Source organism: Oreochromis niloticus, linkage group LG22 (assembly GCF_001858045.2).
Source record: "Oreochromis niloticus isolate F11D_XX linkage group LG22, O_niloticus_UMD_NMBU, whole genome shotgun sequence".
Classification (NCBI taxonomy): Eukaryota; Metazoa; Chordata; class Actinopteri; order Cichliformes; family Cichlidae; genus Oreochromis; species Oreochromis niloticus.
Window position 1 is genome coordinate 21,591,977 of NC_031985.2, and position 25,364 is coordinate 21,617,340.

The following is a 25,364-nucleotide window of genomic DNA, read 5'->3' on the forward strand; positions in this document are numbered from 1 at the left end:
AAACGCAAACACACACACACACACACATATTTATTCCCTTCTTCTGTCACTGTCTCTCTTTCGTTCACCTGCGCTCTCTGTGCTCTCTCTCTCCAGGTCTGATTTCCTTGTACAAGGTCAGTATCAGTTGTCTACAGGGAACATCACTCCCTCATACCCACAGGATGACAAAAGAACAAATGCAGTCACACTGAGGACAAATGGTGTGGGAGACATTCTTTCTGCAGCCCTCCTCTTTATTTCCCGTTCATCTTCTTTTATTTCAGAGCTTTTTTGTTTGATGATATCAGACTCAAAGACGGAACTGAACCTTTTGGCCATCAAGAAAATCATGTATAATTCAAACCCAGTGAGATGTGATATAACACAATATTTAACGGACTTTATCTCAGAGCAGCTTCTGTTGAATGGAAAAGTGCTGGGTGTTGTGAAACTGACAGAATAGCCTTAAGCCTTGCTCCAAGTGCTATCTTTGATGGAGCTCTTAGATTCAAGTTTGGTTGAATAGAAAAAGTTGGTCTTTTTTTTCTGATGAGTGTGTAAAATGATGTGCTTGCTGCAGGAAGAAGTTTAAAAATATGGCAAGCTCATTCACCTTGTAGGAAAACCAGACTGAAGATCATTGATTGATTTCCCCGCATAGATCATCAGATCTTAGTGAGGGCTATGATACTGTGTTCATGTTCAAGTTCAACTTAGACACAAGATGTGAGTCTTTGCTTTACAAGGGGTATGTTGCTTCAGAATATTTAATTGTTTCACAGTAAATCCTGCAGTCATTTGTTGTATTCGCCAGCATGGCTATTGTTCCAGTTAATGAGCTTGAAGGCACACGCGACTACGCTCGACAAAGCACGGCTAGGAAACAGTGTGCCTGCAATGCATGGCTTGCTGTATGCAAATGTGCTGTAGCAAGGAGTTAGTGTAGCTGTGCACAGTTCATTAGTTATTAATGGAAAAGCTGAGTTTAGTGTGCAAAAACAGCACCAAAAGATATATCAAGGATACGTTTGTGCAGCTTTATTAGGTAGCACGTGAGACTGAAACGGGTTTTACGTTAATTGAATTCTGTTTTTAGACGAGATTGCAACATACTATTACAACATATGCACTGTAGGCAGTTTTTCTTCTCAGCAACAAAGCAATGCAGCAATTGAGAACGTGCAGCCATCTATAGAGTATAAACTAATAATGCACAAATCGTGTGAGCACGCTTTTAAGATATAGCCACTGGGTTTTATAGCTCACGGTACGGGGAACATTATTCAGATGTGCTACAGCACTGAAACACTGCACTTCCAACTCTACTTTCTTTGTTCACACCTTAGTGTTGTAAAATACTTAAACCTCCCAGGCTGGACATTACATCAACCACGCAGTCAACTGGATCAATTGTGTATTTTATCCGTGACATTTATGAGCTCATGCTTATGAGCTTATGAGAGCTGAAGTACCAGATGAACAAGAAATGCTTCTTTTTTATATACCGAGTGGCAAAACGTATAGAAAAGAATGGACTTTTATTGCTGTACACAAACCATTTGCTTTTATATTGAAAGACCATTTTTTTGAAATGTTTAATGTTAATATTTCAGTCTAGAAATTAGTTGGAGCCAGCTGCTTCCTTGTTAGAGATAATGTACAACAGTGACGCAAACACATACAATGACAGATATGCTATCAGTTATGATGACGGTCTACACCTCCACCATCATCCGTGTTATCATTTGTTTGTGTCACTTCAAAGTTCATTTGTCACACGCATATGTGACCCATTAACATACCTATCAGAAACAGTTGGGGTGGAAGACTTCACAGTACACTCCGTGATGCCTTTGAGCTCCTCTCTGTCGGTGCACACCAAGTTGCAGATGTCAACAACGTGAAAGTGTGTATGTGTGTGTGTGACACGATAATCAAATGTGATTTGACAGATGACAGGGTGCTACATGTATGTATTTGTACGTACTAGTGTTTGTGTTGCATGTGTGTACACGAGTTGCTTTACTGTCCTAATGGGCAGCTGCCATTATTAATAATCATTACTTCTCCGGCTTGAAGCTTCCCATTTTCCTCCCTCCAGGCTGTGTGTATATGTGTACAGTCACATGTGTGTATGCTGATGTGATTGATGCTCCGGCTTCATTTTGTTCCAGCACCATGCCAGATTTAGTGCCCCTAAAATCCCTTTGGGCTTGGCCCTCCTGAGCACAGTGAGCATAGCTGATTAACTTCAAGAAGCTAGACCTTTAGTAGATTTACTTTTTATGTATTAGCTGCTCCTGGAATGTGATGGCGATAATGACGTACGGGCAGCTGGTCATGAAGGAAGAGAAGTGCTTTGCTGGCAACTTTAAGACAATCATCAGAACAGTAAACGGGATTCAATTAAAACTTGTTCTTCTTAGGGTTTCACCGCAATCGATCGAACTATATGGCTACATTAAAGACTATTTCAAGGATGATAGATTTTTCAAATTAGGTCGTGTAATTGGCTCCACTTGCGCAGTTTTGCATCGTTGATGAAATTGAAGGAAAGATTCACGTAACCTATCTAATATATGTAAATCGTTAAGCACTCCTTAACATGCAGCGCTCCCCTTTTATTTCTCCTCAAGGAGCTTCAAGGTTGAAAAAATAATATCTTAGTTCACACTGATGTAACAGCAGTGCATGCAGGCCTGTGTTTTGCATCAATAATCCTTACATTCATAGGTACCAATTTAACATCATTTAAAAACTACAGCCTACATGAGCACTGCTGCTGACCATGTCCTTCCCTTTATGACCAGAGTGTAACCATCTTCTGATATTGGAATAGATAGGAGGATAATGTGTCATGTCACAGATTATCTCAAACTGGTTTCTTGAACATGACATTGAGTTGTCTGTACCCATATGACCTCTACGGCACCTTGGGGATGTCGCAGAACAGGAGATTAACATCCTGGATGTGCATTAGGGTTGGGCGATATGAATTACATCACAATATTTCAAGGACATTTGCATTAATAATATCTATGTTATACTATTATGATATTATGATGAGATTTATATTAAAAAAATACTAAACAGAGTTGTAGGTGGTAGAATTTATTTTTGCAAATGAAATGGAGGCAGATTCCTATCCTTCTTTTCCAATGAACTACTATTGATGACAGACTGCTTAATTCAAAGTGTCAATCTATTGCTACATGGCGCCAGCAGCAGCACTGTAGTGCAATAGTGGTGACACAACAATATTACACAGCATAAATCAAATCTAAGCACAAAAGTAGCATAGGTAGTGGTTTCCCTGGAAATTTTAAGTAAAGGTATAACCAATTGAAAATGATATATTCTATCTTTGAAGGAGCATCGGGGCACATTAAGAAAAGAAATATTCATTGATCATTTTGAGAATAAAATCGAAATTTCAAGAAAAAAGTTGAAATGTGGAGCTTAAAGTTGTTGTACCCTCACTAAGATGCCTTGTGTTGATGATTTAATTGATCAAATTGATCGGCCGTCTTGTGATACAACATAAATTCTCTTTATTGCACGAGACTGGAACCACTGATAACCTTGTCCATCTGTCCAGTAACAGCCATTTCATTTTGTAAAATTAAACTCGTGTGACTGAGGTACGATTTCACAAACTCAGAGGGTAAAGCAACCGTGGCAGTTTGTCTTGAAAAAACAATTGTAACCTCCACATTTCAAATTTTTTCTCAAATTAGATTTTCAACTTCATTGAGGGCTGAGACTAGTTGGAGGCCATTAGGACTTAAGGATCTTGTTACCAGCAATCACTCAGTCTCGGTCTGATAGACTATGACAGTTATTAAGAGCGCAGTGCCTTCAGCCATGAGTGCTGATCACTGCAGTTTAAAGTTTATGTGCTGCAGTCTTCAGCCTGTCACCACTTGGGTTGCATGAAACTTCCTCATTGTTTAGACATTTTGAATGTCTGAAGGACATCTAGACATCAAAAATGTCTTTTGCTCTCCACTCTTTGACTATTTTGCTGTCAGGAGGACCTTTTGTGTGCTCTCCATCATGCTCTCCCATCATTTCTTTGCTATCCTTTCCTTTCACCGGGTCCTTCTTGGAGTCAAGACGGTGGCAATAATCCACTCTAATAGCAGATGACAGCTCAACATAATGTTTGACATTAGCTTTTAGCAATCACATTTTTACAGCCCCTAGTCTTGATGGCAGATCTGTTGGCCAGCAGTACTGACACTGGCAGTCCTTGTTGCTCTTCGTCTGTCTCTTTCTCTGTCCTATAACCATGTGAGAGATCAGAAAGACCCTGTCACAGTGTTTATTATGGTGTGGGCTATGGGATTCCATCACAGTTTGATTTTCCATCTCACACAGAGACATTCACACACAGCTCCCTGTGAAAACGAGTCCCAAAGAGGCCCAACAAGTCCTAAAGAGGGTGATACTAGCACCAGACAACAGAGGATATTCTTCGGTCAATGTTCCTGGTAGCTTTAGTTAATCTAGTATCGTTCAGCTCTTATTCAGTATTTGTCATTATCTACAAAACAGTGACCGAAATCTTGATTTAATATATGTTTAGCAGCAGAATATTAAAGAAGAAAACCTCTGGATCATCTGTAAACGTGAACAAACTGAATGCTTTCAGCGGTTATAGTGTTGTTCCTGCTTTGTAAGTCCAATGATCTTGAGGGTGAGTGGTGCATTTAGAGCTGTCAGTGAAGATCCAACAGGGGGATGAGGCATGGGGAAGGAGTCTAGGGGATCACACAGAGGGGCGAGGGGGGTAGCCATATGGCCGCTGACAAGGAGAGGGGCAAAGCTGACAGGGCAGAGGGAACAGAGATGGCAGGCGGGAGGGAAAAGGAGGAAATCACACTGGAAGGACAACATGCTCCCCTTCTGCCAAGGCGGAAAGCAGCCGCTGCCTGAGTGTGTATGTTAGCGTGCGTGTGTCTTTGTGTCTGTGTGTGCGTGTGTGCACAAGTGCCATTGACTGACAATGCTGCTGATTGAATCCAACGTGGAGGCCTGTGTCCTGACAGCACTGATGCCACAAGTCTGGACAGGGCCTGGAGTGTATGAGTGACTGAGAGCCAGAGAGAGATAGACAGAAGAAAGAAGTATGTGCATTTCTGTCTGTGCTGTGTGTATTATCTGTCTATATGTGTGTATGTGTTTGTGTGTGTGGCTCAGCGTGGGTGTCAGCCAGCCAGCCAGCCAGCGGGCCAGCCAGCCAGGGTCTTCTGTATGCCTAAAGAGCCTCTCTACCAGCTGGGTGAGCCAGGTGCTCGGTCGCCCCCTCACACCCTCTGGCCCTCCCATTACTGCTCGCCCCCCAGGCCTGCTCAGTCAACTGCCACTTGCTACCAGATCAATATTATCTCACACCAAGGACAACATGTCATTCCACCACTGAGGGGTCAGACAACCCACGTTGTTAGGCGACATCAGGTCCAAACTGTAGGAAGACAAAGCTGCATCAGCTTTTGCTCGCTGCATGTGAGACTTTTGCACATATACTAAACAAACAAGCACTTTTAATGAATAACCTAATCATACATAAAAGGTAACAAAATTATAAATGGAAAGCATGTCTTATGTATCAGACTAAGTAGATTAAACACAAGTACAGCTTCACTGTTTTTGTAGCCTTTGAGGGAGACAGAGCTTCAAACATGCCTCACCTATTTGTGTGTAATATCCTTTAATAGCAGGCACAGGATGGCAGTTTGTCAATATTTCACACATGTGAAGATACTGACAAGAATGTTCATTTTTAACCAGCAGCGTTTGCATTAATTGATTAGCAACGCACGCAGCCAAATATGCATTTTCCGTAATAATAACTATAGGATCTTGCTGAGAACGTCTTGGCTGCAGGAACGCTTCTGCTGACAAAGCTCCAAGGACGCAGATGAGCTCGGTGCTGAATGTGCACGACGCCAGTTTTGCACATGAACGCCAATTTCCAGCTCCAAGATTGTTTTCATTCCTGCTTAAGTAGTGGCACAAAAGTGATAAGTAGGTAATGACTTCTAATTAGCAATGTCCCAAAAACATATCAACAATAATCAACGACATTCCATAATGTTTCTGAACATCTGCGTGAAGCTGAGCATTTCATCAGTGCACATTGAATGATGGCCTGTTTTAATGCGGCATCAAACTCTTAATAGCTGCTTTGTACCTTTTCACGTGCGGGTTCACTTTAGAGCCATCTAATTCAAAACAGGGATTCTCAATTATGCAACGTCCCATTTACATATGCTAATTAGGATCATATTAATTATCTTGAAATTGGGTAATTAGCCAATCTCAATTAAGGCATTGTTCATTACACTAAATGCACAGGAAAGGTGTTTGAAGTTTTTCCCTCTGCCTTTATTCATTTCTGTGTGTTTGTGTGAGTGTGTGTGTAGGAGAGAACTGGGCTGCCTGCCACATCTGAATCAAGCCTCGGCGGTGTATTTAATAATTTAAGCATCCCAGCTCATACAAGGGATGCACCCACAGCTTTCATCGTTACCAAGCATATGGTTCTGTAATGAGCCTACTTGCTTGTAAAATAGTAATGCCAGTGCAGAGCAGAATAGAAGAGACAACAGCCAGCTTTTTCTCTTTTTAGCTGCTCAAGCTAGCCACGGTGCCAGCGGTGGCCAATGCATTATACAAGCTTGTTTGGGTTCCCGTGTTGCTAAACTGACACTGTGAAGGCCAATTTGCACTAACAATAAAAGGAAAAGGAAAAAAAAAAAAACACTTGAAGGAGTAATGGCAGCAAGAGGATGTGTCAAATGCTGCTTTCTACACCCAAAACAAAGATTTTTACCTGGGTGGAAAAAGGCTTTAATACCTGCTTTTAAAGTGACCCATAGGTTTTAGTGGCACGCACTGACAAGATAAACATATTTTCACACTGAATGACTGCTTGGCATCTTTTAGATAGGATTTAAATACACTTACCTTAAATTTACGATGCTCTTTGATTCTAGTTGATTTTATTCCAAATGAACTGAGCAAAGGGGAAGAAATTAGTCACTTGTGTGTAATTCAGTTGCCACAGTTCATTTGTTTGTGTTTGCAACAGCCTTGTTTTGGGTACCGAGTGCCCAGAAGCACAGCAGGATCCAGCCAGAGGTCTGGAAATGCTCACTTCTTGGTACAGAGCCTGAGGCATTTTGGGACATGAGGTATCTTTTCGGCTTTTCTGGGACACATTGTTTCTCTCGTCCTCTGTGGGAGACCGGTGGTAGTTTGTAGATGTGTATACATGTATGCATGCTTACACGCGTTTGTGCGTGCATGCATATACACGTATGTATGAGTCTTAGTCTCAGGCACTGTCGGGGATATCATTTTCTGGGTATTGTGGAAAGATGATGAATGGCGTTTTGCCCTTCAACTGTTCTTGAATCTTAAACTTCCTTTCTAACAGCTTATGATGGAAGGAGAAGTCTGTATCCTTTAGACCTTTAGTGACTCTGAAAACATGTGCTACACAAGGTCAAAGGTTTAAAAATACAACGACCTTAAATTCTTGCATATATATATATATATATATATATATATGTGTGTGTGTGTGTGTGTGTGTGTATGAAAGCACAATAAGTCATACACTGCAGTCAAGATGCCATCACACAAACATTTCCCCATAACAGTAGACACACACACAGAAAATATATATATATATATATATATATATATACTTATGCTGTGTGTGTAACAGTAATGTGTGTAGTAGACTCTATGTGTCACTTTTGGCACAAATCATCAGAGTGTCTATATCTATTTTCAAAATGTTTATTAAAACTAAAAATGACTGTGCCCTGCTGCTACTCTTTGATATAATAATTGCCCCCATGTCACAGTGGAAGGGCTGGCTGAGTGTCACAGGGAGACTCCTCTCTCTCTGGTTATCCATCCCTCTTGCCCCTGTTTATCCAAGTGTCCCTCTGATCAGTTGAAGTGCCCTTCTGCTTGTCCCAAAAGTCCCCGTGTTTAGCTCAAGCACCACTTTGGTGTCACCCCTCAGGGCAAAACTGAACCATGTGCAAAGAAGAGGTGCCCTTTTTGGATTTTCCACTCTGGCCCTTGAAAAGCTTGTGTACACCACTTTGTAAGTGAAGGGTACTGCTGTTAACACTGTCACAGTCAAAGCTGAGAAGCGTGGATAGCACTCATGAGCATGCTCGTAAAAGTCAACTGTTTTGTAATCACAAACCCTCATGATCCATGTTGTTTGCAGCTAAGTTTTACAACTTTTTGAAACATATAATATTGAAATTATTATTGAATTAAAACAAAAGGAAAACAAAAAGAAAATCAATTATACAATTACAGGACTGCTGATTCACACAAAAAATAAAGGTGATCAACATTATTACAGTCAGTTGTTGGGTAACTCAGGAAAAGAGCCAGTCTTCTTCATGGATGACTGGATCTGTCCCTTCCACTAGGGGGAGCTGTGGTATACTATTAGAGGGTTCACATGATAAATTGGCAGAGTGATAAAGAATGCCAAAAAATGCATAACATAACATAACATAACATAACATAACATAACATGCAAGCAGGTGAGGTGCATATTAAAAGAATTTAAAGACAAAATATTTTACATTAATTTCAAAATGTAAAGATGCTCTGGAGGACACGATTAAAGCAGGTCAAACCTTAGTGCTCTGTGGAAATGGACTTTATTTTCTTTCTGTAATTGCCATTTCTGCTCATCTATCCAGTTGAGATAGCTGGATAGCAGTGTTCGCGTCTTGATCTGTGGGTTTAACAATGGCAGAGGGGAAAAGACAGAGAAACAGAACTCTGAGGCAACATTTGTCAGTGGCAGTCTGTCGTTCGCCTGATTGACTTCATGGAGAAAAATGGCGAGACTCCACCAGGGTGATGCTTGAGTGCCTCTGATCTTCATTTTCCACCGCCCCTGTTATTTTTTCCTTTTCTCCCTCTCTCCCTCTCTCTCCCCTCAGTCTGTCTCTCTGTCTGTATTGTCCCTCTCATTTCATTGGACTCAGATCTCTGTGCAGCTCTAACCTTTCATTATGACAAGACAAAGCTTTAATCTCTCACAAGCCATTTCCCCCCACGGTGACAGGCAGAGTGAGCGGTGACAGCCGTGACGCACGCACAAACACGCAGGAAGTGTGTACATCTGATGCAGGTATGCCCACAAATGATTCAAGGCAAAGTGACACACAGTGACAAAAGAAGAAATGGAGAGGAGGAGGAAGTGATAAAGAGAAGGTCGAAGAAAGAAAGACGCTGCAGCTCCTTTTTTCTTATATAGTAAAGAAAAGGGTGTATTCGAGCATGTTCATGCATATGAATGGAATTTAAGAAGGTGCTTCATTCAAGGTAAACAATAACGCATTTAAATGATGCATGCTTTTCAAGAGACTTTAAAGCAAAGACAAATCTTCAAATTGGTTAAGTTCAAAGCATGTACATAGGTTGCATCAGTCATCATACAAAGATTACACATGCACGCTCATCTCTGATGTGAACCCCCAAACAATGAGCGGTCATCCAAACAGTGTGTAAGCCTGTCTCTGGCTCGCCCCTGTCCTTTATTTTGCATAGCAGCCCAAGAGCCACACTTCATAGGGACTTCATAATCACACCCCCTGCTGAGATGACAGCCTGATTGGATATCTGAGGGAGGCACCCGCATGAATTTGCATACTAATTGACAAATATGTCCCCCCACCACCCACCCACTTTAGACACACATCCTTATCCTTTTGTCTCGTTCTCTACCACTCAGTAAGTTAATGTCATGGCTGTGAGGCGCGCAGTGATTCGGCTCTTTGGTATTGGCAAATTGAACATCCTTCAGCGAGTCAATTTCCACTTCAGAGTATTTATTTGACTTTAATAAAAAAAAACAAACCTGTACTGTATGAAGAAGAAATAATTAGTTCAGCTGGACCTCTAAGCAAAACATGGAAATAATGAAGATCATTGTGATGCAGAGAATAGATGCATCAGGCTATAATGAGGCCAGGTGAAATGGGAATGAAAGAAAAGGACAAACAGAGACATGCAAATGAAAAGTGTTAGAGAAAAAGTGTATTTCAATACTTTCTTGTGCCGTTATAAGAGATGGAAGAAGATACTGATATAAAATCCGTCCATAAAAGCCATCCTGAGACTTGACACCGGACAGATCTGCTGCAGCCTGAGCAAACATCTCTACCGCAATCTTTCTGCACCAGTGAGATCCAGTAATGTACTGGAACTCACATTAAATCTTCACACACATACATATTCATAGACATACGCTATTCTCTCCCCATCCAGAACCACCGCTGCAGAGTCACAGGTTTGACAAGTCACGTAGAAGTCAGCAGATGATGCACGCATTCGCCACAGAACACACATGCAAGGACTCAACAAACATCCAAAGCACATGCAAACCCGGCGCACGATTAAATGAATCCTCTCCACCACCTCTCCCAGAGCTGGCCTGTGCAGTTTGCACTTTTTAATGACACATCGTGAGTGGCCTGCAAGAGCGTCTCCCTGAGCTGAGTAAAGACCACTCAGCATCAAACCGCGTGACTGTTTATACGAGTGCCAGCATGGCACGCAAATCGCCCGCAGTATGAGGTGAGCAGCATGCAGCAGTGTGTTTTTGGGCTCGTTGCCAATGTCTTTTTAGTTGTATTACGAAACAAAGCTGCAGAAAGGTGTGGAGGGGAAAGAAGCAAAGAGAGAGAGCATCAGAGCGCAACTTAGGGGAGATTTAATTATTTTTAACCAGAGGCAGTTGGATAAAAAAGGCCACAGACTTAATGACTTAATTTAGATGTTTAATTAGTTGAGCACGTATCTCTTTGGCTTCTGCCCCGCGTAACGTGCGATGAAGTTTCTTTTGAATGGTGTCAGACCTGTCTGTCTGCTTCTTTCTCTCTTTCTCCCCCTTTTCCTTTATCTCCCTCTCTTCTTGGACCACATAAATAATTCCCATTGCCTCTCTGAGCATGCACAGAGCAATAGAGATGAAATATGTATGGATACACGCTATGGTGCTTTTGAAAAGAACTATTTCAAAGGTACAGAGGTCTGCTGAAATCTTCATGAGTGCCTCCTCTCCCTCCTTTTTTCCTGCCAGACAGAATGAATTCTTTGCAATGCTGCATCTGCTCGGCACCCTCGATAAATAGCTGCGCAGAGATATGAATGTGTGTTTACTAAGAATCAAACACATTTCCAGTTATGGGCAGAAATAAATATACTAAAGAGAGTGAAATCTACACCTGCACATACACGTGTATGTAAAGAAACTGTCAAGAAGAACAAGGTGTCAAGGTGTCAGTGGGTGCATGGATTGGGCCAGAGGTTGTCGTGAATACTGAGATGGATTGAGCAGACATCCAAATAAAGTTAAAAAAAGAAAAATAATCTAAATATGGAGCAAAATTTACCATTTTTTTCTAGAAATAAACACACACACAGGAAAGCTGTGAGAAACCCATCTTCTCTGATACATTGAGCTACATCTGTGTCCCTTATGTAAGGATATTTTACAGGTATTTCCTGTTAGCAGAAAAAACACAAGGCAAATAAACTGTAGTGATTTATTCGTGTAACATTTTTTTTCCATCACCAAGGTCATTGATTTCTCACATAATAGCCCTTCAAATGTTCTATTTCTTTGCTGGTAAATGGACATTAAGTTCCTTAATTGTTTGCAGCAGGGAGTTATCTCGGTGTGTTCTCTCCTCCACTATGGATTTTCCTTTGTTACCTACGCACTTATTCCTCTTACTTCCTTCTCAATTCTGCCCTACCACAGATGTGTTTTAATAATTTTTACATGCCGGAAATAATTACAGTACCTTAACATGATTAAAATGCACAACTTCTTTTTGTGATTTGTGACTTTCAAGAATTTTATGACCACTTTACAGATTTTTAGTTTCATTATTCCATCTGCGGTAATTTTATATTTGGCTGCATGACTGTCCTGGGACCCACCCATCGTTCCACACAAAGGCAAAACACAAGAGGAGCAGCCACACGTTGGGGAAGTGACCCTCGAAGGTCAGAGCAAGCTTTGTTGTCAAAAAACATGAAACTTTGAGTCAGAAATGCAACAAAACAGATGAGACTGGGTTGCAAAGCAGTTTGCATATTTGCAGGAACTGTATGCAGTTTGAAGCAGCTTCAATAAAATGTCCCAAAAGATGTTTGCTAACAGGATGACCAGAGGAAAATCAGCTGAGTAAACACAAAGCTCAATTTTTGGTTGTTTTATAACAGTGAGCTGTAAAATTGTTACCTAAAGTCTGTCTTTTAAACACCTGAGTTAACATTGGCCTTGTGTAATGGTAACCACAGTTTCTTCAATGTCCAGGAGGTTAAAATTCAGAGTCAGGAAGCTAATCTGGCCAAGCTGTCTAATCACATAAACAGTTAGCACCTGGCTTAGCTGGGCTGGGATTACTACATAAAATCAAAGTTATCCATTGAGTATTTTTTTTTTTTTTAAATCAGTTTTTCCTAAACCCTGTTTCCTAAACAACAAAACAGCCTTTACATTTTTGTGGTTTATTCATATTTTTTCTGTATTAACATCATTTAAATTTAAATCAAACGCATTCACATAATCAGCTCAAGCCCCCTTGCACTCTGTACGCCGCCTGGTTTGGCTAACCCGTCTCTCCTCAGCTCTGTCCTGCTCGTTCTCTAGCTCCAGTGTTTTCTTCTTCTTCCTTCAGTCTCTGGGGAATCACAACAATTGCTGTAAACCTTTGTGTCACTTCCCCCCACATGCTTTTCCTGCCTTGTTATTTATTTCCCTCACTTCATTGCAGAAGGTAGAGAAATGTTTTATGAAATAGGACACTTAATAATAGGAGAAAAAAAATGTTGAGGCATGGCGTGGTAGTTTTTCCTCTGTGCTGTCACGGAGTGCAACGTCCTTGAACCTTAGAAAGAAAAGATGAGAAAGAGACAGATGTAAACAGAAAGATTTTTTTTCCTTCGCACAATACAAATTCCTTTAGCTAACAGCAGAATATCTCTTTTTATATTAAACAAATGCACTTAGACTGGAATTCACAATATTTTTCTGTTCAGAGAGCAAGCTTGAAGATGTGGAGGGTTTGTGTGAGCTCTAGCTGTTGGTGTTTGGTGTGTGAGCAGAATGCTAAACATTTCCTGGGTCATGGGGGGCTCGCGAAAGCATGTTGAATTTTAATGGTGCCCTCTGACTTGGCTGCAGGTAATGCTACAGGGGGCCAACTTCCTATCCATACTACTGAGAGGGAACATGAAGTGTGTGTCTGTAAGTATGTGTGTTTGTTTGTTTTCACATCCTGCTTGAGAGTGAGTCTGTGTGTTCCTGTCTTTGGGTGTGTTGTTGGCACTCCGATTTCAGTATTTTCGGTTCTGGGATTGCTGCAACCCTCTAAAAATGTGCACGTAGACGCAAACATGTACACTTGTTTTGGTTGGATGAGGGATATAAACAAGAGTACAGCTTGATGTCTCATAAGAAAACTAACTTGGCTGCACCTCAACGCAGGTGAAAAATTGAGCAGTATATACTTTTTGAGGTAGGTGAAATGCTTTTGTTCACACAACACCACATGTATAATTAACTACCAAGAATCTCTGTGAAGTTTTACTTTATATCTGTGATACCAGAGGCTTTTCGGTTTACATATGCAATCTATTTGTAGTCTGAGTTCTACTGACCAAACACATCTGACCAGGTTTGGTTGCATATTGACAGGAGACAAAAAGAGGGGCTGTATTTGTTGAAATACAGTCTTTAAGCGATTGTAATTTTATTTTTGTATGCTTTGAAAAAAAATAACTAATGAGTTTCCTTTAGGTACTCCTACTACATACTAGTATGTCAGTTAATGACTGTATGTAGCTGTTTGTTACCAAATAACCCATCGGCTGACCAATCTACCCTCACATACTATTCAATTTTCTTATGTCTACACTATGTTATTGGGTCAGTTTTGACCTGGGCCAGGGATTCCCTCATAATAAGTATTTATATGAAATTTTGAATTGCAGATCTATTTAGAATGCATAAGTAGTCTTTATTCTGTCCACTTCAAACACTCTGTCTACCTCACATACATCTCTGTCAAGGGGGCCAGAGGTCTGTACCAGAACCGGACTCAAGTGTGGGATAGAAGTGAGGAGGCAGAACAGTTGAACTAAAGAAGCTTTTATTTACAACGACACAGGACTGACAAGGAGAAACAAAACCTAGAACCTTGGCGTATCTTGATACACAATATAATACTAGGTAGAGAATTGTAGCGCGGTAGCCCGAGGTACATGACATAAGCGGCGACTGGTGCACTAGAGAAAGAGAGAGAGGTGGTGTTAGTTGGTGCATGGATTGGGCCAGAGGTTGTCGTGGATACTGAGATGGAGTGGCTTACTTGGGCAGGAGGCTGCTGAGGCTTGGAGGGGGAGGCAGAGGTCCGGATGACTGGCAGAGGAGTGTTAAGAAGGTCTGACCTGAGTATTCCAGGACTCGCGTGGGTGGTGATGGAAGGAGGGCAGGCAGGTCAGTGCGGTTGGTGATACTCCCTGGAGTGTGGCTGAAAATCCTGTGAGGGTTTGTGACCAGAATCCAAAACGTGAATCTTAGTGGTGGTGTCGTGGCATAGTGGGCCAGTGGATCTGTGGAGGAAAGAAGACAAGGTAAGCATACAAGAACTTGGATGTCGAGCCAGAGTGTGAGCCTGTTACCAACTTAGGTGGGTTGACGAACTGGCGTTAAGGCGACGGTGAAGCTGGCCATATATACCCTCTGTTGATTGCTATGAATTAACTCCAGGTGCGCTGCCCGGGTGAGAGGATGGTAGGCTCGGCCCGAGGCAGGTACAGGAGGCAGGGATCCATACAGGCCACACCCAGCTGCTCACACAGACCATGACACATCTCATGTCTTTGTAAAGTCATCTATTAAGCTCTGTATAACATTTGTTCCTCATGTGCACCAAAGAAGATCATGCTTATGCTATTTTACTATTTCGGTATTTCGAGATTGCCCCACGACCCTTCAAAGACCAGCAGGTGCATGTCTCTGCACTTAGGAACCTGAACAAGTGCTGTAGGAACACAGAAGGTCCTCCTGAACTTTTTCACTAGTATCTCATAAAAAATACACACAGACGTGTCACGTACAGTTTCACAGTTTCAAGAATCTGAGCGAGTCCAAGTGAGACTGACACTTGATGGATCTAAAAACCATCCGAATACATACAAGTTAAATAAAACCGAGAACAACCACAGTGACATTTAGCACATGTACAAGAGTATAATACATAAAAAAAGAATCAATCATTTTTTTGTGTATTTTAGGTCATTTTAACAAGAGTCCTCATATTTCAGACTAATAAAATAAAATTTAAGGCTTTTTATTTTTACTGTTGTCAAATAGCAAAATGGTGAAATTTGATCTGAACAGCATGTGAGGGCAAGTGCTAGCAATTTTGATTTAATAACATCCACTTCTGTTACTGATTTCTGCAAACGCAATCAAATGAAGTGTTTCAACACACTAAGCAGTTAGTGAGAATCCTTTAGGTCTTTGCCTCACTTGACCTTTTTCGTTGTGTGAAAGTAAAATAATCAAAACTGATGGACTCAAAAAAGACAGAGCGATACAAAAAACAGATGTTCCAGTGGTCGAGTTAGTGGTTCTGAGGTTTTGTCCATTAACAGTTTCAACAGTCCCTACAATCACCATTTGATCTGACTGAGACTTGGTGGATCTAAAAGCCATCTGAATAGATAAGAACCAAATCTGATCTAGAACAGCCACAGTTAACACAAACTGGAACCTTTACCCAGTTACAGTTTAGCTGGGGTGTAGGCAAAGGAGATTAGGCCTTCCTTGCCTGTTAAGCATCTATATATGAAAGCATCCAGGGCTCAGTGTTTCTGTTTACAACCCAAAGTCTTAAGCCGAGCCCGAGGCAGCATAACAATGCTAATCATAACACAAGGGCTATTTTGCCATATTTAAGAAAGCTTCCTTCAAAGAAAAAGAAAGAAGCATTAGTGTGATTCCTTAAAAAGATTTGAAAGAATGATTCCATATCACACCAATATAATATTAGCATCATTGTGTCATATTGTTCTGTAATATTGAGGATTTTCACCACATTTTCCCATTGGATCTATCAGATCATCAGCTCTGGCTGGGCGGGCCAGTGCGTTTCCCTTATACTGTGCAAGCACAGCAAACAATCACAAAGTCTAATACAGTTTTCATTAGCCACCTTGGTTTTGAATGCAACCCAGAGACTGCAATAGTAGAAAGAATTCGAAGAAGACACTTGAACTTTTATTGCCTGGAGCCCCACACGACGACAATCTGAAGAAAATAAAAAAATAATACAATCAGAAATAACAGCAATGATTCTTTGAAAATCAGGGTCCTCACCCAGAAGAGGGATTTTTGTTTTAATGGTTACCCATTTAACAGGTCTGCTGGTGTTTCATGAGATAAACTGTTCTCCTTGGTCTTTGTTATAGATCAAATCTTTCTAACTAAAGCTTCTGAGTTTTATGAACTCGGGATATTTAGGACATTTCCTGCCTTAAATGACTTTTACTGCAGCACAGTTCTACAAGGCGCACTACAGACAGATAATAAAAAGTTTCCCCTCTCTGAAGCCATGTGTTCAATCGATATGAGTTACCCAACTTTTCAAACTGTATTTCTGACTCTCCTATCGTTCCTCCCTATGGACAAAATCTTTCTCAACTCTCTTTCAATCCACTCTTTACCTGCCTCCCTGCACACAAACCTGAATTAATCTCCAAGTCTTCTCCTCATCTCTTTCCGTGTGTTTCTGTGTGTGCGTGTGTCTTTTAGGTAGGTGTGTGTACTTTAATGCTTGTGTTCTGGTGTTCGCGAGGGTGTGTGTACGTGCACATGTCTCCTCCTTTCTGCATTAGAAATTCACCGGCTCGACGTGATATTGTTCCCCTGCCTGGAGCTCCGGGGCTTTGGGAGGGGGATGGGGGGGGGGGTGCTGTGTTTGCATAGCAGAGGCTGTACTCTCACTCATGTAGGCCCCACGGGGATTTTCTTTGACTCTGCCAGCCCTTTGAACTCCCAGTGACATCAAGCATCAGGTCACTTGTGTACAACCTCTACACAAAGAGAACTCACACTAATTGGCCCGTGTGCACCTGAGAGACAGTTGGGACATCAAAGTGCCTCCCAGCTCGGCTGATAACAGCTTTGATAGGGTGACTTTGAGACTGAAGATTTGTGGTTTGTACACTAAAGAACTGCTGCACATTAGGGGTTAGCTACGCGTTGCGGTGCGTGTGATCCTGGGAAGGAATTAGTTATGTATGCTGCTGTGAGCTTTTAATCAGCCTCAATGAAAGTTTACAGCTCTCGACATAGCTGCATCCTGTCACTGCTCTCGTTCGGCTCTGTGTCATTTCTGTCATGCAAAAAACAAAGAAAGAAAGAAATAAAACAAAACAAAACAATGCAAATCATAATTTACATACAGACCATAAAAAACAGCTGATCTCTAGCTTGTAAAGAAGGAAAAAATGGTGTGAAAAATCAATTTAGCTCGGCGCTCAGAGCAGCCTCTTAGGGTCTTATTTTCCCTTCCAGACTTATGGATGTCTGCTGTGTCTTTGTCTGACCTTTCATCTTCTGGAAGCTGGACAGGTGGCGACTACTGGTGAGCCTGGAGGGTCCTGTCAACCCCATACAGTCCAGCAGCTGACCGCAGAGAAAGAGAAGGCAGGGGGAGAAGTCAGGAAACAAAAGAGCTTTGAAATTAGAAAGGAAATAGAGGAGAGGTGAAGGACGCAGAGTGAACTAAACCAATGTCCGAGAGAGAGCGAGAGAGAGAGAAAGCTCTGCCCAGTGCCATAGTTTCAACAGGAGGCGACGTTCCCTCTTGACTCCAACAGGCGTGGTAAAGCGATTGGATTCGCTTGAGTATAATGGCCGGCTATGAATACTGAGTGTGGCTGTGGGGGACCATTAGGGCCACAATGCTTGACAAGACACTAAGCACTCCCTGGAGGACTGAGGGGCCCTTTCATGCTTGTCCTGGGGCTGGGAGGGCCACTGGGAGCTGGTGGCCAGCTGGTCATGGCCCCAGTAGTCTAATGTCATCAGCGCTCTCTGCCGTCTTTGAGCTAGCGGTGGTAGAAAGGCACAAGGGCACAAAGCCAGCGGGACATATGTCCGCATCACCTGTTTTTAGCATTAACCAGAGCTGTGCTGGATTGCCTGGATGCTGAAGCAGAGGTTAAAATGAGAGATTCTGCACCAGTGAGGCAACAATATCAGAGCGTCAGAGTGTTATAAACTCCACAACACTGCTAGTGAATAAGTAAACTAGCACTAAATTAAAGCATTTGAATCGAAACACAAGTTTAACATTTCGGTGGCACAGCAATGGCAAGTGATGTAATCATCTGGTTGATTAGAAAGAAAACTTATCAGTGTGACTTCTGCAGATGGAAGTAGGTTCATGGGTTATCTTCAGAGCACCATATGGGAAAAAGACGCATTGATGCAAATGCTGCCACGCTTAATTCAAGCTGTTTCAGAAAGATGCTGCAACTGCTGTGTCTTCCTCCCTCTCAGGTCCCAAATAGCTCACTACTGCAGGCAGAAAACTTGTTTTGTCGACAGCCTGTTTGAAAGGCAAGCGTAATAAAAGGCTTTTCTTTTTGTGCCGGGTGGTGGCAATTTCATAGCCTTTTCAGAGCTGAAAGAGGGCAAGAGAAAGAAAAGTTTTACTAATTGATGTGGTAGCAGAAATTTAGCCGTCATTTCAGTCAGCCCCGTCGAAAAGCCTATTAAGAACCGTTTTGTCAATTGCTTCTGCTCACTTCTATACGCCGTGGCTCTTTTTAGAGGAACTCATTTGTGTCTTATTTATTTCCTTGGCTGGCATGTTTTGCTGGCACTGCACACAATGACAAATTAAAGCTTTAGTTTCATGGCAATGACATGGAAGGTCTCGGGCTTTATTGTGGGCTGTGAAAGAATGCCAGGCGAGTCAGTAGTTGATAGCGTGTCCTCGCTCTGCTGGCTCGTTTTTGTTTCAATTCATTAAAACATTTAGTGAGTTCCAGCTCCAGTCAAAGTTTTCGCATGAGCTCACGCTTAAGTTACATCTTTAATGAATTATAGGCAAAAAGAAAATGATTCAACTCAAGGTGACAGTCAGTGCAATTAATCTTGTTTACCATTGTGTCTAAATGAAACTAGTAATCTGGGTTAATAAATAAATAAATTTGACTTTTAAGGCAAATAAAAGCATTCGTGCATCAACAAAAATAGAGTGACAGAAATACACAAGAAAAAAAATGTAATAAAATCTTTCATACATACTGTACAACTGTAGCTGAGGTGCTTTAGCTTCACTTAGTTAATACTTTTGGTAGGAAGTGTCAAAAATGTGCCCCGACTAAGCACTGCAGAGATCAGAAATCAGCACTTTATCTGAAATAGTATCTCATTCCATCGTGTTCAGCGTCGTCAGCATCGATTCGATGATATATCTTCGTTTTCTACTCTTGCTCAATACTGACAAGTATTATTTAACCCCGCCATTCTTTTGGAAATGCTTTTCAAAGCTTTTATAGTGTCTCCGTTTTCTTTTTTTTGACTGCCTCTTTGCCTCCATCTACATTGTGAAATCCATCCACTTTGAAAACACCTCCATACAGATTTTCCTGCTATGAAATTGATGCCTTACTCCCCTTAAACATATGATCAGTTACCTCTGAAAAATTCTTGAATGCACAAAATGGGTTCTCATTGCGGCGCATTCTGGGGAGACTTTAATTGAACTGCATTAGCGATGATGTTAGATCCCCCCCCCCCCCAAAAAAAATCAGTTGAGCTGGAGGAAACTCGCTGCATGTATCAGAGAAAGCATCAGCAGACAGAACAATCTGACAAAGGTCAGCTGATGTTGAGGTACATCAATTTTATGAACCTTCACCCCCTCGCGAGCTCGCTGCCACTCATGTGTTAAATGGGTCTTGTAGACAGAAGAAAATGTCTTTGTGCTGAAATAAATGGCGGGGAGAGAATGGGGTTAAGACGAGTCCTTTGAGGTGCATCAACCTACATCTGCTCATCCAGTCTTTTTCCTTCACTTCTATCTCTGGCTTCTCTCGCACAACATGGGAAAGGTGTTTGGTTTTCTCCTGATAAGAAACCCAAATCTAAAAGGAGATATGGAAGTTTTTCACTTTCTTTGAAAAGCACCTATTTATTAAAAAACAAACAAACTGAGGAATGTTCATGTCACGCTGACTCGATTGCAAAAACGGAAGAAATTCATGTCCTCGAACCTTTAAACAAGTGTACGCTGCATATGTAAAATATCATTTTACAGCAGATTTGCTGAAAAGGAGAATATTTCTATTTTCCTTTCAGAAGAGCAGGATTGGCTTGAGACCAGACTGTTGTGACAGCTGTTCAGCTCAGCTAAACAGAGGCTGTAATAATAACACACACTTACAAACACATATACTGTATAGGTGCATATGTATTTCAGTGTGTCTTTCAAAACATGCACAGATATTGCACAAAAGAACACAACCCCATGAGAACACAAACGCAAACACAACAGTCTGAGCAAACCCCCTAATTTACTCTCTCTTCTCACCCTACACATACACAGCAGCCTCGAACACACACACACACACACACACACACACACACTGAGAAGAAATTACTTTGAACTTGGTGTCAGGCGGCGTGAATGCAGCTGGGAGCAACAGGGTCACAAAGCTCTTTGAGAGGTGAGATGAGGTCCAGCATTTCCACTGTCCACTGTCTGCCTCTGCTCTGATGTGCTGATGGCCGACAGGGGTCAGCTTGGAGGGTGGGGGGTGCTGTATGTTAGATCAGGGCTAGCCATAAGGCTCTCTTTGTTACGGGTGGCACTTTGCCACCGCAGAAGGCTTTGATGCAGTTCATATGCACTGTCAGTTTCCAGACTTGGACTTCCAGCAGACAGCAGTAGTTTTGGCAACGTCATGATTCGAGATTTATTTCTTTTTAATTTCCTTTTCTAAAATTGATTGGTATGATTCAGATTTGAAGAGGTGTATATTTGTAATTAAGCTCTTTAAATGATTTTGAAAATATCGCCTTATCCTAATATTTATTTTGAATGACTTCTTGTGCAGCATTTTTTTCTTACCATTTAACAATGAAAGACGCTACTGCCATGTGCAGTGACAACTACAATACGAGACTTGGCTATTTTGGGGCTTTCTATAAATTAACAAAGACTTTTAATTAAAGATCTGTAACAAACAAGAAAAACCACAATCAAACTGATGACTTAATTGATTCAAACTGTATGAAGTTTCATTCCAGGGTTGGTTAGCAGAGCTGGAACTGCTGCCAAGATGTGTAATCATGTTTAATAAATTGCAGCAGACAAGACTGTATCTAATCTATTAATAGGCCCACATCATTACATTGTGATTTGCATCTGGTGAGGGTCCAACTGCGGACACGCTGCGACTGAACTGAGCTGAAAATTTGATGTGAACACAAACAGACTTATCTCGTACAGTAGTGGTATGTTACTCCACCAGGGTCGGGAGGGGGATGGAAATGCGATTAAAAATAGCAGACTTTCCCTAATGCATTATCTATTGTAAGAATGGCATTTAAAATAAACCCACACTGCCTCTTTTTATGTGTATGCAAAACTGTGAGCATGTACATTTTACAGAACAATGTTGTCAAATAAAAACACGGGGCTGAAGATTAGCAGGGCCAAACCAAAGGGAGCATCAGTAATATGTTCATCGGCAACCCCCTAAACACACACACACACACACACACACACACTGATTAATTGTATTCTTCATTCATTGTGAGGGAGCCTGCTGCTAATTAGCTTAGGCATGGTTTTGCATATTGTATTTATTTAATTTCTTTATGGGCTGCACCCAAAGAAGGTGTAATTTGGGATGAGAAAGGGGCGATTTCTTGCCTTGGTTTATACACACAAAGGGCTGGAAGTGCTGGGGCTGATTGCTGTTAGTGTGAGGACTCTTTATGTCTGTGCCAAATGTATAACAAAACCTAACAACATCCCACTGGTGTTTCTCTCCCGATTCTTGGCGTTAAAAACAACACTGCAAATCTAATGAACAAATTATGTTTTTAGCTCTCGGTCATAGCATTTTAAGTTAATTTAAGCAATACCGCAGTGCTCATCTTTAAAATTCAAGTTTCCTTTCAATGATATGTTAGAAAAAAATGTTGGAGCCTTTTTTTGGACGTGTGTGAGCACAAAATATCTGAAAGCAGGGCAATCGGCAGACGCAAGAGGCTCTTGTGGGTGTGGAAGATCGGTGCTCAAAAGTTACTTCTCCGGCTGAAGTTCACAGTTTTGCACAAGCAAAAACTGAAGAGAAGACACTTTCAGGTGATTGGGCACCCAGCCGAGTTTGGAAAAAAACACATTCCATATGTATCGAGTCATATCACAGAAAGCAAATCTAAGCTGCTCCGTTTTTCTACCAGATTGCAGACTTTAAATCACGCCGAGGCTTTGCTCTGCATGTGTATGCTTGTCTGCTTGTGTGTGCGTTTGGTATGTGCATACATTTTGGCAGGCATGTTTATGAGCTTTGTATGCTTGTGGTTGTTTGCTGACATACAAACGCGTATACATGCATCAGACGAGGGCCGATAATCTCGTCTGTGGAACGTCTAATTGGGAGCCATTTTTCCAGCCATGCTTACATCCTGATACAAGAAAGCAACAGATGGCTGGACTGGGCTTTGTGGCCGATTTAGCCGAGTCGTGTTTGCTAGGAAGTAATTGCGTTTTAACCTGGAGAGAAACCGAATATTACAGTCGTGCAGGCAAACAAATTATAGTCACCTCACTGGCCGGCAGATGACTCTATTTGTCTCACGTCCAGATGGAGTTTGAAGAAAATAAATTGGCCAGTGCTGCTGAATGAGCTGGATGTGTGTGTGTGTGTGTGAATCTCTTTGTTAGGGTGTCTTTCTTCCTGTCTCTCTACCTGTTTATCCCCTCAGCAGCTGCCTGTCAGTTTACTCATACATCAGTTCTGTACCGTGGCAGATGATTCAATACTGCTGGTTTTTATATCAGAAAAGAAAAATAAACTTTGAGTGGATTAGAGCATTGATACACTCACTTAGCATTGAGCTACAGATTGCCTTTTGATGTCAAATATCGCCCCGCAGGGACGTAAATACTTACTAGAGCTTGGTATGGTTTCATTGTAAGCATTCATTAGCATGAGCATCAACAAAAGATCTGCCATGCTGATCTCTCCCCAAATTAAGTCGCTTTGTCTATTTCACATCTCCCCGATTTTCAACACTTGCTGTTTATATAAAACATTCTTGAATGAAGTGTTCATTCACTGTCAGTTCCTGCTCCATGTGCCAACTGTGTGCATCAGAAAATCCCCTGCAATCTTTGTTTTGGCTAGTGCGAGGCAGAAAGTGATTACCCAGAGTGCTTTGGGAAGTTAATGTTCATGGTCTGCACAGTGGGATTCTTGGAGTGATGACAGAGGAAGTGCCTCGGGGTGAGCGTCTTTTCCCTGTCATCTCACTTTCGCTGTTTCTGACAACACGTTTACCCCAACAGATGGCTCCAATGCTCACACAGAGACACTGCGAGGCTTCGAGGAGCCGCGTGGGCTGATACAACACATAGAGAAGCGAGAAAACAGCTAGCGTGTGTTGATGTAAAATTGACAAATGAGCCCTCAATAATGACTGATGTGTTGAAATAGCTTGGTCAAAGGGCTCCATCACACTTACTTTTTAATGAAAGCAACTATCCATCATCTCCGGCTTTTCACGTTATCACTTTATTTCCTCTAACTTTTGCTCATTTGCATTTTAGCATCCGCAGGAGGTGAAACCAAGAGGAATTTCAAGGAATGAATTTCAGCTCATATGTACATCGATGGCCCAAAGCAGCACGCTTGAAGGAGATCTGAAGGTATAACAAGAATATGTCTGTGTGAGGAATAAGACTGAACAACACCTTGGTCTCAAACTGCAGCTCTTTCTGCCAAAAGTATTTTCTTTGCATATCGAATCAGAAGAGTTCAGCCGTCGCCTCTAGGCTGCTAAAATGACACACAGCACAGCATCAGAATATGACTTACTGAGAAGTTCAGCAAGGTGGGATTCTGTGTGTGTGTGTGTGTGTGTGTGTGTGTGGGCACACGTCATGTGCTGTACAGTGTGAGTGCCTGTAAGTGTGAGTTAGTTTTTGAAAATTGTACATAAGGCACACATCACATTCAACCCACTTCCCTAAAATTTTCTGGTAGACAACAAAGTTTAACATTTTGACTTTGATGTCTCATATAGCTACCAGTGTCTAAGTATGTATAGTACTGGAACTTTACTACATTTAATAAACTACATTTGCTGTATTTATCACATCATGTTGCTTATCATTGCTCTTGTTAACACTACAAACTTGCATTTATAGTTCACTAGTTTGGAAATTTATCCCTAAATACTGACTGATGCTCTGAGGATCAGTCAGTATTTACGAGCTCTCTGTGGAGACAGCTGACGTTTAAGCCCAGACTTCCAGTCCCGTCCTTTCATCAATCAGTTAAGTTAAAAACTGAATATAAATTTAAACTGTTATTTGATGATAGCCAGTGTTTTTAGTTTTTTTCATCTTTAGAAAAGGATTTAGGAAAATGTGGTGCTTCTTTTGCTCTTACCTGCGTGCAGTAAAAGCCTGCTCCAATCTGACGGGCATTGCAACTAGGAGCACTGAACGCAGAACGCTTCAGTACCAAAAATCAGGTTTCTCGCCAGCAGGTTCTGCATATTCATGTCCAGATATCTTTTCTTTTTCACAGACTCTTTGGATTGAAGGTGGAAGTCCTGGCGTCAGTGTTCCCCCTCTGCTGCCACCAGTTTAAAATGCATAATACATAACCCTAACCCTAATTCTGCAAATTCAGTCCTCAAGTCTCAGTAAAGAAAATTAAAAAAACCCACATGCATGTGTATTTGTCTGCAAAAGTATCTAAATGTTTGTGAGAGAAGCACAAACCAAGAGTTTTCCTCTTACGCTTGATTGAACATGTGGCTGTTTGAGAGCGAATGGCCACAGCAGCGTGCAAGGTGAATGTCACACCCATCAGAGTGCACAAGTAAGCTGGCATTGCTACAAGCCAATAAAGTGGCTGTCCACTTACCTGCCCACACACTCACATACCCACACACATGTGCACTGGGACCCTCAGGCAGCCTTTCACACTAACTGGGCATCCTTTCACAGGACCCAGTGGAGCGTGCTGGTGTGACTCTACTCTCAGGC

The 25,364-nt window shown here is 41.6% G+C and overlaps 2 long non-coding RNA genes across 3 annotated transcripts in view; one reads left to right on the forward strand and one right to left on the reverse strand.

Annotated features, from left to right (window-relative positions):
* LOC112843576 (uncharacterized) overlaps positions 1–25,010 on the forward strand; it is a 42,385-nt gene extending 17,375 nt beyond the window's left edge. The window contains exons 2-3 of the long non-coding RNA XR_003216021.1: positions 23,916–24,014; positions 24,901–25,010. This is a non-coding gene — a long non-coding RNA (uncharacterized LOC112843576). The remainder of the gene's footprint in view (positions 1–23,915; positions 24,015–24,900) is intronic.
* On the reverse strand, positions 14,173–14,828 carry LOC102080500 (uncharacterized). Of its 2 annotated transcripts, none has more exons than XR_001224267.3 (3): positions 14,731–14,749; positions 14,418–14,661; positions 14,173–14,334 (listed from the first exon to the last, which is right to left on the reverse strand). It is a non-coding gene; the product is annotated as an uncharacterized LOC102080500 (long non-coding RNA). The 2 variants fall into 2 exon arrangements; XR_270312.4 differs by having other exon boundaries at positions 14,174–14,334; positions 14,735–14,828.
* Positions 25,011–25,364: the final 354 nt, after the last annotated feature.